This window comes from Rana temporaria, chromosome 7 (assembly GCF_905171775.1).
Source record: "Rana temporaria chromosome 7, aRanTem1.1, whole genome shotgun sequence".
NCBI classification, from domain to species: domain Eukaryota; kingdom Metazoa; phylum Chordata; class Amphibia; order Anura; family Ranidae; genus Rana; species Rana temporaria.
In genome coordinates this window covers 149,407,732-149,424,321 of record NC_053495.1, presented here as the reverse complement: position 1 = coordinate 149,424,321, position 16,590 = coordinate 149,407,732, and positions in this window count along the sequence as shown.

Sequence of the window (16,590 nt, the reverse complement as noted above, 5' to 3'; positions counted from 1 at the left end):
ATTCCCGTCAAGGAAATAGAGAACATGCTTTCTTTTTGGCTCGTCGAGTTTCTCGACAGTTTCCTAGACGAAAATGTACACACGACCGGTTTCCTGCTGGTTTTTGCCGAGAAACTCGGTCGTGTGTACACGGCCTAATATATACTGTAGCTTGAAGCACTAATCCAGAATGTGCTGAAGGCATATCTAAACCCAAACGCACAAATGTAATATATTGCAGCTTTCCAATCCTTAAATGTGGTGGCTGCATTAGTCCCGCCCCCCCCCCCCATTTTTACCTGGTGATCCTGCCAGAAAGTCTGTTATTTTTCAACTTTCTTTCTTTCAAAAGTGGCAACTAGAGTGTTGAGACAACCCATTTGACACTGACAGGGGTGCTAACAATGGCCAAATTGTATGACCATACATTCTACAATTTTCTTGTACAATGTTTCTTTCAATTTACCAAAACCATATTATATGAGGCCAAACCTAAACACCTTTAAATTTGTATGCAGTACGGCAGGTCCTTGTACTACATATGAATAGACTAGCTATAAACTAAAGAAGTTGGACTTTAACCACTTAAGGACCACCTAACGCCGATATACGTCGGCAGAATGGCATGGCTGGGCACAATCACGTACCTCCGTGGGACCGCCGGAGTCCCGCGATCGGTCCCCGGAGCTGAAGAACGGGGAGAGGTGTGTGTAAACACACCTTCCCCGTTCTTCACAGTGGCGCTGTCATTGATCGTGTGTTCCCTGATATAGGGAAACACGATCAATGACGTCACATGTCCAGCTCTGCCCCCCTACAGTTAGAAACACATATGAGATCACACTTAACCCCTTCAGCACAATGGTCCCAAAAATGTGCCAAAATTGTCCGATGTGTCCGCCATAATGTCACAGTCACGAAAAAAATCGATGATCGCCGCCATTAGTAGTAAAAAAATAATAATTAATAAAAATGCAATAAAACTATCTCCTATTTTGTAAACGCTATTAATTTTGCGCAAACCAATCGATAAACGCTTATTGCGATTTTTTTTACTAAAAATAGGTAGAAGAATACGTATCGTCCTAAACTGAGGAAAAAAAAGTTTTCTTATATATTTTTGGGGGATATTTATTATAGCAAAAAGTAAAAAATATTGATTTTTTTTCAAAATTGTCGCTCTATTTTTGTTTATATCGCAAAAAATAAAAACTGCAGAGGTGATCAAATACCACAAAAAGAAAGCTCTATTTGTGGGAAAAAAAGTACGCCAATTTTGTTTGGGAGCCACGTCGCACGACCGCGCAATTGTCAGTTAAAGCGATGCAGTGCCAAATCGCAAAAAGGGGCCTGGTCCTTTACCTGCATTTTGGTCCGGGTCTTAAGTGGTTGAAGTCACATGGGTAGGTAATATAAAAAAATAAGGGTTTTTATTGTAGAAGTTTATAAAAACAATTATACATATAAAATTGTCTGTATCACTATTGTTAAATGGCCCACATATAGGTTATCGTAACACTTCCAACAGTACAGAATTGTATTGAAGAAACCCAATAAGTACAGTAACACATTTCCAAAAATAATAGCAAGATGGGGATAAACTGTAATAAATTTTGTTGGGCTGGTGGCCCCTTACTGGAGATACTTCAATATTAGGACATTGATTTGAGTGAGACCTGCAGTTAGACAGCTGCTATTGCTCTAGAGCTATCTCTTCCCTGTTCAGAGTGGCAATCAAATCGCCCAGTCTTCCACCACTGACTTCCTTTATGGTTCTGGAAAAGCATGTGAGGGAAGCTGATATTGAGACACACATTGCTGTCTTTGTCTTCCAGGTGAGAGGTTTAAGCCTCGTACACACAGCCGATTTTCACAAAGGGAAAATTGCGAGGAGAGCTTTTGGCCGGGAATCCCAGCCGTGTGTATGCTCCTTGCAGTTTTTCCGACGGGAAAACTGCCCAAAAACGGCCAGACCAAAAAAGAGAACCAGCTCTCTTTTTTCCCGCTGGGAAAACCGGCTGACTTTTGCTCGGCGGTTTTTGGCAGTTTTCCTGCGATGGAGCATACACACGGCCAGGATTCCCGACCAAAGTTCCATCGCAGTTTTCCTGTCAGGAAAACCGGCGGTGTGTAGAGGGAAAGACTGACCGAGCAGGTTCTCAGCTTTCCCCTCGTGATTTACGTAGAGAACTTTTCCCGTCAGAAATCCTGCACGTGTGTACGGGGCATCAAAGTTCACTCTGTCTGAAAGGGTTCCCATTAAAGCCACAACGTATTCTGTAGTTATAAAGCTTTATTGCAAAATAAGGAAGCAAATAATTATTTAAAATATATATCATAACTTAAGAAAAAATTGGTAGCACAATAAGGACATCTTCATTGTATTATCCTTGCCAATGCAAGGTTCAGGCTACTTTATTGTGTACAATGCACGGTACCCAGGCTAAAGAAAAGTATGTCAACATAGACCCAAGTAACCCATCTTCAGTCAAAAATCTAAATTATACAACCAGTTATACAACCGGTTATAAAAATATATTGTTATCTGGAAGCAGGTATTACAGGAAAAGCAAAATGCCATTTTAGCCTGAAGAATTAAAAAATACATTGGTTCATGTAGCAAGGTCTTGACATAGAGTGACTGTGTTGCAAATAACCCGCGTACTGTACCGTATTATATATATATATATATATATATATATATATATATATATATATATATATATATAAATCTGCAAACTCTCTTGCTCATTTAAAAAACAAAAACAAAAAAAACACACATTCCCTGCAAAAAAAGACTATTCATATGTATCTGTCCTGTCGTGCATTCCTCTAATTTTTGATATCTGGAAGAGCAGAGCCACAGGCATTATGTTTAACATCGGACACCCGTCTGGTTGTGTCAGATACTTATAGCCGGATTCAGAAAGACTTACGCCGACGTATCTACAGATACGCCATCGTAAGTCCAAATGTGCGCCGTCGTATCTATGCGCTGATTCTCAAAATCAGATACGCCTGAATTGTGGCAAGATACGACTGACGTAAGTCTCCTACGCCGTCGTATCTTCGGTGCATATTTACGCTGGCCGCTAGGGGCGCTTCCGTTGATTTACGCCTTGAATATGTAAATGAGCGATATACGCCGATTCACGAACGTACTTGCGCCCATCGCTATAATCTACGTCGTTTACGTAAGGCGTAAATTTAAACCACCAAATAGCTGGTCTAAGTCGTTTAGGGTATGGATGTCGGAACTGCCGTCGGATTTTACGTTGTTTATGTAAGTCGTACGTGAATGGGGCTGGGCGTAAGTTACGTTCACGTCGTACGCATTGAGCCGTCGTATATTAGGGAGTATTTGCGACGCGATTCTGAGCATGCACGCGCATGCGCCGTTCGTACGGCCATGCATTTACATGGGGTCACGATTCATTTTAATACAACACGCCCACTACCTGCCTACTGTGAATTATGCGGGCTTACACCGGCCCATTTACGTTACGCCGGTGCACATATGGGAGCAAGTGCTTTGTGAATACAGTACTTGCCTCTCAATGTTACGACGGTGTAGCGCATATGAGATGCGCTACACCTATCTATAGATGCGCCGATCTCTCTGAATCCGGCTATTAGTCCTCAACTACTGGACAACCTTCCTGTCGTGGGTGAAGTAAATCTCCAGAGTTGGTTGGAATACATCTAAAATTACGGTGAGAAGATCTTGCAGCCCCTGTGTGGATATTTAAAGAAGCCACACTCCATATGTAAATGAAATGTTATTTCTGAGGGAGCCAAACCTTTTATTGTATGTTACATAAATTGGTAAAAGGAAAAAATGGTAGATCTCTTGTAAATCCTCCCAATTTATGAGAATTGGAAATATAGCAAATTAAAAACAGAAAAAGAACAAGATGATGAATGATTTCTGATGGGTTTATAATCATAATTCATAATCTATGAATGTTATATTAACTGAGTGTTTGTTTAGCAGTAGAATATATAATTTTGTATACATTTTTGTAAAATAAACTATTTATTTTGGAATCACTTTGAATAGTAATTTTATAATTATTAGCTGATTGTGGTCATGGGCACCCAATCAACTGAAAAGGCATTTACGCAGTTAGTATAACCATGGCCAGACCACTGGCGTGACTGCACTTACTAGGGTCTATTAGGTTACTGGTGGAAATGAGTCATCAAGCATGCTTGTGCCTTTTCTACAGCGGGTAATTAGAATGAAATTAAATGTCATCTCTTGCTGGTGCCACATACTCATAAAATGTGGTTCACACCTTGATAAATGGAAACATTTATCTGCTATAAAGCTGAACTCCAGGCAGACAGCTCCACACACACATACATTTACAAGTCCCGGGGTGTACAGACACTTACATACTTTCCCTGTTTACTGCCACTGGTTCCAGGTTGCAAATTGCTACTTCCCTGAACTTCAGGGTACTTCACATGCACAGTTCACTACCGACAGTGCAGGCACAGAGAGGAGGAGAGAAGAGGGAGTAGGGGAATGGTTTGCCCTGTCCACCATGCCTGCTAGGAGTGTGCTTGCAACAGAAAGTCCACACAACTGGATTGATGTGATTGTTCTATATAGTTATATGTCTATTTTTCTCATTTCAAAGTCATTTTTATTAAACAAGATGTACCTAATTGTATTGTAAAACCTTTATTAATTTATTTATTGTGACTTTCGTAAATGGCACTACCATCATAGACACAATATTAGGAACTCAACATTTATTTTCCTTTTATCACCCAAGCTTATCTGTGGGTTATTGGCAAATTTTGCATAAGTTAAATAGTCCCCTTTTAATGATATCTCGTCCTTGGCAGACACCATTGGGTGTTAAGCCTCATACACACGACCAGTTTTCCCGTCAGGAAAACTGTCAGGAGAGCTTTTGGCGGGAAAACCGGACGTGTGTATGCTTCCATGCAGTTTTCCCCTCAGGAAAACAGCCGGGAATCCCCTGCTCTCTATTTTCCCACCGGGATTCCCGGTGTTTTTTTTTCCCGCCAGATCTACTACTTACCTATGGGAAACACTGCGAGGCAGTGCTGATTGAGCATACACACGGCCGGGTATCCCTGGCCAAAGCTCCATGGCAGTTTTCCTGCCGGGTTCTCGGCTTTCCCCTCGGTTTTCTCGGCTGACTTTTTACCGCCGAGAAAACCGAGCGTGTGTACAGGGCTTTACACTTCAATATTTGATTTGCGGTACAAACCCCTCTCGAGAATAACGTTTTACCAACTTATCATGGATGAAACATGGTTTTATGCCCAGGTTATTTTAGTTGGCTGCAGTGCTGCTGCTTGATGTTCCACAGCAATAAGCCAAAAAGGGCCAGAGCAGAGGGTGTGCAGGCTGACTGGTTTCCCCTCCACTTACATCCAGGGGGTTACAGTACAAACCAGTCTCCAGAAATTCCTCTCAATCTTTTCCCTATGAAACAAATAGTGGGGTCAAACATCTGACAGTACAATCCAAAAAGATAAATAAGGTTGTGTCCATCATATCTGTGTAGGTTTATAGCTGCGTAAGATGGCGGCAGATAAAAGTTAAGACCTTTGTTTCAAAATGGAACTGTAACCATCCAACCAATTTTTTTTTGGATTGGCAAGAGAAGGCCGGGGTTTGCAGTTGAATATGTGTGGAAAAACGAAAGCACAGAAGCTTAAAATAATTTAATGATACACTCCTACATACTGTGTATTTTAATTGGTTTCACACATATGCCCACAGTGTTTCCTAACCTACCACTCATTTTAACTATGATATATTTAGAAATTAATAATACCAAAAGTCAAGTTAATACCACAAGAACTGTCATCTTGTCTTCCATAGACTATTAGTATGCAAGTTGTAGATCTTGTATCTCAAAGTATGATCAAATATGGACAAAAATTAATGACATTATCTATTTTGACCCATATAAGCTTTTCCTGTGATGGTAGGGCTGGTATCAGATGTGTAGGGGGTTACCAAAAAAATAAAAATAATTACCAGACTCATAGATTTATTAGCACACTGTAAAATCTATTTGTTCTAGGGGTGCAACAGATCCTCATTGATCCATGATCCGTACGGATCAACATCTTCAGGTCGAAAAAAAAGGCGATTGGGAGCTTTGTGGATTATATGTAAGAGGGCTGGCTGGAGGCTAGCCTGCATTTGTGGGAGGAGTCTGATGGGGTATTTATCACTCCTCCTTCCATCGATTGCTGGAGCAAACTGGTAGAACCAGGTCTTATGCCCTGTGACGATGGTTTGCAGTAAGGATGCATCCTGGTCACACGTAGTAATGAAATCTCTATCCATTTTGCTTTCTGTTCATCTGTCAACTTGTGCGCCACAAACCGGGAAGAGGTCTTCAGCTTACCCAAATCTTTGCAGACGATGATGTCCTTGCTAATGCCCAATTCCTCCACCATCCATCATAGAGTCAGTCACCGATCTCTTGCCAGCATTTGTCTCACTCGCTCGATCATGTCTGGGGCTCATCATCAGATATTTCCTTCCCGTCATGAAAGCGTTTGAACTAGCCATGAACACATTTTCTGCCCACGTCTTTAGTCCCGTACACTTGCGCCAAAATTTCATGTGTCTCCATTGCTCTTTTCCCCAATTTGTACCTATACGTAATGTTCACTTATTGCTACCTCTCACACACTGAATAATTTTGACTGTCCACAGCGGGTTTACCCTGATGGTCATGTGTGACTCCACACTAGTGTTGGGCGACTGGTTCAGGCCAAACAAAAGTTAAGCCCTAACATCGCCTGTTCGTTGAAGACCCGATTTTGCAGGACGCTCAGTGGGATGTTCGCCCGCCGAGCACCCCACAATGCACTGCGCGCTGCACAGTGCATTCTAGGGCCCTAATTGGATGAAGCCTGGCAAGGCTTTGCCACTTAGAGCACAGAGCACTGTCAGAGCCCTGATTGAACAAAGTGAAGATGACTTTTTCCAATCACGGCTCACTACTCATAGTCCCACCCCACGCTATAAAAGGCTAACAGGAAGCTTTTGCCATGTATTGTTGGTGTGGAGATAGATTGAGCAGGGCTCAGTTTGCTACTGGCGAGTTAGTGTGTTCACTTATTGTGACTGAGTGTAAAGTGTTAGTATAGTATAGTGTGTCAGTATACTGTAGTGTGAGTATAGTGTGTCAGTATAATCAGTGTAGTGTTATAGTGTAGTGTATTGTGTTTAACACAGCATTATACTGTATAAAATTTAGTGCAGCATACAATGCTGTATACCCTTTTTTTTGTGGTTGCTGCATGTATTTTTTTTTCTTTTTTCTTTAATTGTCAGCCACAGTTTTCCTGACTGCGACGCTGGTGTTCCCCCTTTTTAATTTTTTTTTCTTTCGTTTTTACATTTCTGTCAGCGTTAGTCCTCAATTTTAAGTGCACCAAACGCCACCTTTCATTAAATAAAGTACATCCACTCACACATGTCCACCGCAGCTGCCAGAACAGCTTATTCTGACTTATTCTGCCTCTAGAAGGTTACGGGGTAAGGGCACCACCAACATATGCAAAGACCAACTTTTCCACAACTGTTTGACAGGGGCATCAATTTTCAATTTTTTACAGCTAGGCAAATTCTTGCTTTTATCAATAGTACATCTATATGGTTACACTGTGAAAGCAAGGTCCATCAAGACATGAATGTGTGAGTTTAAGTTGGAGGAACTTGGACAGCCTTCCCAGAGGATTTGAAGCTGTTATAGCTGCAAATAAATATTTAACCCTACGGACTAAGACTGGGATGCCATTAAAGTTCATGTGTGGGTAAAGGCAGACATCCAAATACTTTTGGTAATATAGTGTGTGTATATATATATATCTATATATATATATATATATATATATATATATATATATATATATAAATTTAGTTACAGTGCTATGCCCTCCCATAGTGTTAAAAGTGTTTTGTGTCACCCAGAATTCTCAGTCAGGCAGGTTGAGGAGCTCCAGGGTGCTTGTTTCATTCAGGGGTAACAGTTTTTTGAGTTTCCCCAGTGGTTGGTAAAATACAGTTTGGGACCTGGATTTGGGACAGAGGAAATCTCTAATCCTAGAACCAGGTTTTGCAGACAACCAGCACACTGATGGTGCCGGTGTTTATACCTGTTATATTCTAGGACCTGACAGTAGATCAGGGCTTGAGATAAACATCCCCCAAACATCACAATATCTATACTCACACCCACACACCCACCCATATTTTATCATATATAGTAGAATATATCAAATATATTCCATACCACCCAACATTTAAAAAGTCCACTGCGGGACAGTTGTTGAGCGGAGGGGGGGGTCGAAGCTGTTGACCGGGGGGGGATCGAAGTTGTTGAGCGGGGGGGCGCCAAATTTAAGTTGATGAGCGGGGGGGGGGATGCCTCTCACCTGTGGACACAATCAGTCATCGTCGCGCCGCTACGGTTCCTCCTCTAGCAGTACTGCCCATTCAGCTCCGCCCGCCTCCTCCTTCAGCTCTGCCCGCCTTCTCCTTCAGCTCCGCCCGCCTCCTCCTTCAGCTCTGCCCGCCTTCTACTTCAGCTCCGCCCGCCTCCTCCTTCAGTACTGCCCATTCAGCTCCGCCCGGCTCCTCCTTCAGCTCCGCCCGCCTTCTCCTTCAGCTCCGCCCGCCTCCTCCTTCAGTACTGCTCGCTTGAGCGGGGGGGGGGGTTGCGGGACTGCGGGAATATGCAGTCAGTGCGGGGAAATCCCGCAGAATCCGTGCTTGTTGGTAGGTATCATATTTTACTATTACCTGACATTTTGGCCTACCCTACTCATTCTGTGTGGGCTAATTGACAATAAGCTGTTAATGCAGAATCCTAAGTGTTATTAAAGTGCAGCTTGATACATTATGTTAAAATGCAGAGTGACAGTCAACTAGAGTTAGCACAGGTTAATTGGCAATGGAGCTGAGTGGCTTTTAGGCCAATCTTAGCTGTTTAGAAACTTTATAAAACTGCACATGCATTTTTTAATGGCATTCAGCTTTTAGAGATATTGTATTCACACTATAACTATTTGAAAATGCGGAGCCATAGCTAACCTCAAATGTATTTTCCAATATTTTGCTTCACTGTGCTTAAAGCCCAACCTAAATTCCTCCCTTGCAATTGGGCTGTGCCTGCAGTGCAAGGGTTAACTGCCCTTTTAGGGTAGAGGAAAGTAAAAGTATTTTAACTTATGAGATCTATAACTCCCCAGGCAATTGGTGCTCCCCCATACTCCAGAGATATAGGGCCAGATTCACAAAAGAGATACGACGGCGTATCTCCTGATACGCCGTCGTATGTCTGTGATCCGCCCGTCCTAACTATGCGGCTGATTCATAGAATCAGTTACGCATAGATAGCCCTAAGATCCGACAGGTGTAATTGACTTACACCGTCGGATCTTAGGATGCAATTCTAGGCCGGCCGCTAGGTGGCGAGGCCATTGCGGTCGGCGTAGAATATGCAAATGACTAGTCACGGCGATTCACGAACGTCCGCGATGCCCATCGATCTAAATTTACGTTGTTTCCGTAGCGATACACGTCGTAAAATTAGGGCTGCCTCCTAGGTGGTCTAAGCAATGTTAAGTATGGCCGTCGTTCCCGCGTCGAAATTTAAAAAATCACGTTGTTTGCGTAAGTCGTCCGTGAATGGCGCTGGACGCCATTTACGTTAACATCAAACCAATGACGTCCGTGCGACGTCATTTAGCGTCGCACGGACTTCTACTCTGCCCGCCTTCTACTTCAGCTCCGCCCGCCTCCTCCTTCAGTACTGCCCATTCAGCTCCGCCCGGCTCCTCCTTCAGCTCCGCCCGCCTTCTCCTTCAGCTCCGCCCGCCTCCTCCTTCAGTACTGCTCGCTTGAGCGGGGGGGGGGGTTGCGGGACTGCGGGAATATGCAGTCAGTGCGGGGAAATCCCGCAGAATCCGTGCTTGTTGGTAGGTATGATATTTTACTATTACCTGACATTTTGGCCTACCCTACTCATTCTGTGTGGGCTAATTGACAATAAGCTGTTAATGCAGAATCCTAAGTGTTATTAAAGTGCAGCTTGATACATTATGTTAAAATGCAGAGTGACAGTCAACTAGAGTTAGCACAGGTTAATTGGCAATGGAGCTGAGTGGCTTTTAGGCCAATCTTAGCTGTTTAGAAACTTTATAAAACTGCACATGCATTTTTTAATGGCATTCAGCTTTTAGAGATATTGTATTCACACTATAACTATTTGAAAATGCGGAGCCATAGCTAACCTCAAATGTATTTTCCAATATTTTGCTTCACTGTGCTTAAAGCCCAACCTAAATTCCTCCCTTGCAATTGGGCTGTGCCTGCAGTGCAAGGGTTAACTGCCCTTTTAGGGTAGAGGAAAGTAAAAGTATTTTAACTTATGAGATCTATAACTCCCCAGGCAATTGGTGCTCCCCCATACTCCAACAGTGGCATCATGTCCCATGCAGGGAATTTGGACTCTGCATTGGTCTGAAAATGTCAGGACCTTAGACTGTCGGCATATAGAGGAGAGGATGCTGGGACTTGTCCAGTGGTATGGAGGAATGGAGGATCAGGTAAGTATGTTGGTGGGGCCATTCATCCCTATGGAGAGGCGGATGTCAGCTGATACATGTCCGCTAACACCGCTGCCATCCAATCCGATCCTTTCCGCCAAATCCAGACGGATTGAGGTCCTATTTTCCATCAGTCTGGCGGATGGGATAGAAGGAAATCAGATAGGCGGTCCATTTTCATCCAATCTGCCCATAGAGGAGACCGGGACTCTGTTCATCCCATCTGCTATGCGGCTGCTCAGCAGAGATCAGCGGAGCGACCCCCACTGAGCAAGTGGAGTCTGTCAAGCGGATCTTCCTTGCATGAAAGGGGCCTTAGTTGGTGCCTTATATGGAAAAAAGGCACATGAAAACCAATTAAGGTGTCACAATTATTATTTGATTAGATGAAGGTAACAAATACCATGTAGAGAACAGTGACAACAGTTCCGCTTAACAGTTCCACCACTATGGTCAGAGCCGCAGAGCAGCACAAGCAGCCACCTTAGGGCGTCGGGCTAGGGGGGTAGACACCCCCCAGCGCTCCATGTCTTGGACCTGAGCTCCATTCCCCTCACCATTCCCCTGTTCCCCCATTCGCTCACGGTCATCCGCAGTGTTTTGCTCTCCGCTCCTTCATAACCCCGCCTCCTCTCTCAGCCTCAGTATGCAGCACTGTCCACACATGTGCAGGCCGGCGCTGCCAATCTTCACTTACTGTCATTCTAGTTCTCATCTGACAGGTATGAGATCTCTGTGCTCCCGCTGCAGCTAAACTTACACTTTCCTCCCCGACAATCTCTCCCCTCCTCTCCTTCGTTGTTATGTACAGATCCAGCACCACTGGTGGGCTCTAGCTGTAGGTGGGGACTTTTATGTTATGGTGTGGATTCGGTCCCTGTTCTTTTTACTCATCTTTTATTTTATTTTTCCACAGATAACAGAAAATGTTACAACTCTAGATACGTTTTCCACACATTTCAACATTTTAATCCGTCACTATATTTCCCCTATGCCATCCTTACTCCTATTACCCATCTATCTAATACTCCCTCCCTACCCCTCCCCCCCCCCCTTCACACAAAAAAACAAAACAAAAAAAAAAAAAACAAAAAAAAAAACCAAACAATAAATTCCCCCCACCCCTCCCACCCCCCTCCTCCTCTCCTCCTCTCCTCTCCCGAGATATTGGACATACACTTCTAAATTCCAAATCATCTACCAACACTTTAAATCTTTTTCTCTAAAAGTCTAGTTTCCCTCTATTAACACCTTTCCTTCTTCTGATCTCATAAATACATTCCATCCGGACCATATTTCTTCGTACTGTATCCTCCTATTCTGCGCCGTACGCACCAAATCTTCCATTGCACCTACCTCCTCAATCCTTTTAAGCCAACCTGCAATAGATGGCGGGCAAGTGTCCCTCCACTTCAATGTAACTCCTGCCCGTGCCGCATTGATCATGTGGCACACTACCGACTTCCTATACTTCTGCACCGGTACTTCTGAACTATGTAACAGGAAAAGAGCAGGATCGTCCGGAAGCCATACTTCCGAAAATTTTTGCGAGATTCTTCTCACCTCCTCCCAATAATGTCTTATTTTTTGGCAATACCAAAAAATATGTAACAAAGTTCCTTGTTCTCTACCACACCTCCAACACCTTTCATCTACTTCTTTATCAAATTGGTGTAATCTTTCTGGGGTGTAATACCATTGTACAAGAAGCTTATAATTAGCTTCTTGCGTTTTTGAACATACCGACGAGTTGACTGCCAGGTATATTATTTGTTTATGCTGTGTTGGGGTGAAAATTCTCCCCAGATCTTTCTCCCATTTCCTAATGCCTGGCATCACATAATCCTCAGCTGGCATATTCAGAAACCCATACATTTTAGATAATACTCTCAGTAGAGGTTCCACCCCCTCACAGCATCTTTCTAGTGTTGTCAATTGCCTAAAAAAATCTGTTACCGGACCCAAAGATCTTAGAAAATGACTTACCTGAAGTGCCTGCCACAATGCTAGTTCGAATTTACCTCCTTCCTCTGTCAGTTCCCCGATTGATGGCCATGCATTTGGCCTCAAGAAGTCTGAGACCTGACAGAGGTTCTTTCCTTTAAACTTTTCTTTTATATTTTTTTCCATTCCTGGGATGAAGTTAGGGTTACCTATTATAGGTAGTAGTGGCGATTTACTAGGTGTATATTTTTTATCTCCACAGATTTTCGCTGAAATTTGCAATGTGGGGCCTATTATAGGGTGTCTCTTAAGGTATCTAGGGAGAACCGCGTAACACCAGGGTGCTCTAGCCAGAGGAATCTGGCTCACATACTGCTCTATGTTTACCCAGCGTTTACACTCCCCATGTCTACACCAATCTACCAACCTAGTTAAATGCGATGCTCTGTAGTATTTTATTATATCCGGGACTGCCATCCCTCCAGCACTTTTAGGCATTCTCAACAGTTCTCTTTTAATTCTGGCTTTTTTCCCTGCCCATATGAATTTCATGAACAAAGAATTCACCTGTCGAAGATAGGTTATTGGTATGGAGATAGGCAGTGCCTGGAACAAATACAATACCTTTGGCAAAATACACATTTTGATTATACTTCCTCTCCCAAACCAGGAGTGCATTCCGTGTCTCCATTTTTCTAGCAATCTTCTTATTTCAAGGTATAATGGGGGAAAGTTCAATACATAAGTATTTTTAATGTCTGAAGGTATGTATGTGCCTAAGTATTTTAGTACCTTCCCCCATTTAAACTTGAAATTCTGTTTTATTATATCCCCCATAGGTTCAGGGATTGCCACGTTCATTGCTTCCGATTTTGTGTTATTTACTTTCAGATTAGATAACTTACCATATTTCTCTATTTCTCTTACAAGGTTAGGGAGTGATACATGAGGGTTAGTCACTGAAAAGAGCAGGTCGTCCGCGTATGCTGCGATTTTATGCGTCTGATCTCCCAACTGTATTCCCTGAATGTCCCCGTTCGATCTGATTCTGTTCAATAGGGGTTCTAATGTAAGGGCAAACAACAAGGGTGATAGCGGACATCCCTGTCTTGTTCCGTTTGTAATTTTGAACGGGGATGATATTACTCCGTTAACCCTTACTGAGGCTCGGGGGCCTATATACATACTCATTATCCATCTGATCATCTGTTCACCTACCCCCACCTGTCTCAAAACTTCCTCCAAAAAACGCCAACTCACCCTGTCAAACGCTTTTTCTGCGTCGGTATTTAAAAACACACAGGGAATTTTTTTTTCACGAACATAATGCACCAAGTTAAGTATTTTAATCGAATTATCTTTGGCTTATCTTCCAGGGATAAATCCCACTTGGTCCATATCTACTAATTCTGATATACATGGTTGAAGCCGGGACGCTATTATTTTAGAGAAGAGTTTAAGGTCTGCATTTAGCAATGAGATAGGTCTATAACTGCCACATTCAGCAGGATCCTTCCCCTCTTTAGGAATAACAGTGATGTGGGCCAAAAGTGCCTCCGGGGGGAATACCGCCGAACTTCCCAATGCATTAAAAAACTTTGCCATCTGTCCGTTTAATATCCCTAAGAATTCCTTATAATAGCTTACCGAAAATCCATCTGGACCTGGGGATTTGCCTATCTTCACCTTCTTTAAAACTTCCCCAACTTCTTCAACAGTTATTGGACTCTCTAACTTCTTTCGGACTAAAGATGGTAATCTAGGCATTCCTGCCCCAGAGAGGTATTCCTCTATCTCTACCTGTTTATCGCCTTCTGTTGGTAAGTTATATAACGCCGCATAATATTCCCCAAATACTTGGGCAATCTCTCTAGGTTTTTTTAGAAGCTGTCCTTCTTTCCCTTTAATCAATGGGACATATACCGACCTGTTCTTTTCTTTGAGTTTCCCTGCAAGTAGCTTGCTACATTTATCTCCCAGCTCGTAATTAGCCTTCCTTCCTCTCTGTATAGTCGCCTTAGCTTTAAACCGCATCATCTCTGAGATCTGCTTCCTTAATTGTCCCAGCTTTCTCCCCACCTCGTGTAGTTGTTTTTTTTTATGTTGTAGTTCTAATTTTTGAATTTCCTCTAATTTGTCCCTGATCTGTTTTTCCCTTTTTTTTTTCAGATAGGATCCATGTTTTATCAGGATTCCCCGAATGACTGTCTTATGGGCCTCCCACACCATACCTGTATTACTCCCTGGAATATCATTGACCTGAAAGTATGCTGCAATCTCCTTAGCGACATCATCCCTAACTTCTGAGTTTTGCAGCAGACTCTCATTCAATCGCCAGGTTCTATCTTGGGCAAATACCTCGTTAGAAAGGGAGAGACATAAACTAATCGGGGCATGATCTGACCACGTTATGTTTCCTATTGTTGTCTCCGTTACAGAGGTAATCAGGTAATGAGGGACAAGAAACATATCCACACGGGTGTATACCTGGTGTGGATTAGAGAAAAAAGTGTAGTCTTTTTCATCTCCATGTAGAATCCTCCACACATCCACTAATTGTACCTCGTGTACTTTCTTTATTATCCCCCTTCTTACCCTCCCTGGTATCGACGAGGTCCCTGTGGATGCATCCATTCTGGGGTCCAACGAAATATTAAGATCACCTCCCACAATTAATTTACCCTCAGTAAATTCAATCAATTCTGTAAGAACTTCTTTCACAAATCTGTCTTGTTTAATATTTGGTGCGTACAGCGAAGCCAAAGTCACCTTAACCTCTCCTATACTCCCCTTCAGGAATAGGAACCTGCCATTCGGATCCAGACGTTTATCTTGTAGAGACCAATTCACTCGATTTGAAATCAAGATTGAAACTCCCTTGCTTTTTGCCTCTTGGTTCATCGAATGGTACACAAAGGGGAAAAGTCTATTCTGGAGGAATGGCAGGCTCCCACCCCTAAAATGGGTTTCCTGGATGAAGGCTACATCCGAGCCCCAATTCTTTAAGTCCTTTAGTATCATTTTCCGTCTTTCAGGAATGTTCAATCCTCTCGCATTCAAAGAGGTTACTTTTATTGTCCCCATCTCGGGAGAGAAAGAAAAAGAGAGAAAGAGAGAAAAAAAAAAAAAAAAAAAAAAAAAAAACACCCCCGACAGCCCCCCCCCCTTATTTCCACCTCTCCCCCTCCCTTATTTCCCCCCCTCCCCCTATGGCCCTAAGGAAAAAAAACCACCCAAGACTGGATCTCTCTCCAGTATTCACCGTGGGTGTATACCTATTCTAGGGGGATTGACTGGGCGATCGAGTAGCTCCACCCAGTTCCCCTCCGCTCCTCCCCCGACCCTCCTTAATTTTCCTTCTTCAGACTCTCCCTCTTTCCCCTCCCGCCCCATTCTTATCTCCCGGCCCTTCCACCTTCCTACCCTTCCCTCCTCCTTCCCCTTCTCTCCCTCTATCTAGTTCTCCCTTTTAATTCCATTCTATATATTTAATTTCCCCAAATTATTGAATATTTAATATTCCTACATATCTAATACTCCTTTAAACTGATAAGCGTTTAACCCTCCTCTATAGGAGAGAGAGAGAAAAAAAAAAAAAGAAAAAGAAAGACCCGTACGGTGGGACCACCGCCTCTATAGTTCTGCTCTCTCCTACAAAAAAAAGGGGAAGAAAAAAAAAAATAAAACAAAAGGAAAAAATAAAAAAAAAGGGAGGGGCAAAGGCGAAGAGGAAGTATGTTGTTTATCTTACCCCTCCTATCTTAACCTTGAAAACCCCCGTAGGCTCGAGGTAGGGTCCCCTCCCTCCCCCCCCCGGCCATCTCCACCCCACTCTCTCTCACATACCCCATTTTGTGCAAAAAAAAAAAAACACAAAAAGTGTATACATATCTGCCACTTTCTGCCAACCTCTATACCTCTGCTCATTTCTTGTATCTCTATTAGTCATCATTCTACACATTATTTCTCAGAGCCAGCAGATAATACCCCGTGAATCCTGTGAGTCCTGTGAGTCTTATAAGTCCTTAAGTCCTATAGGACTGGGAC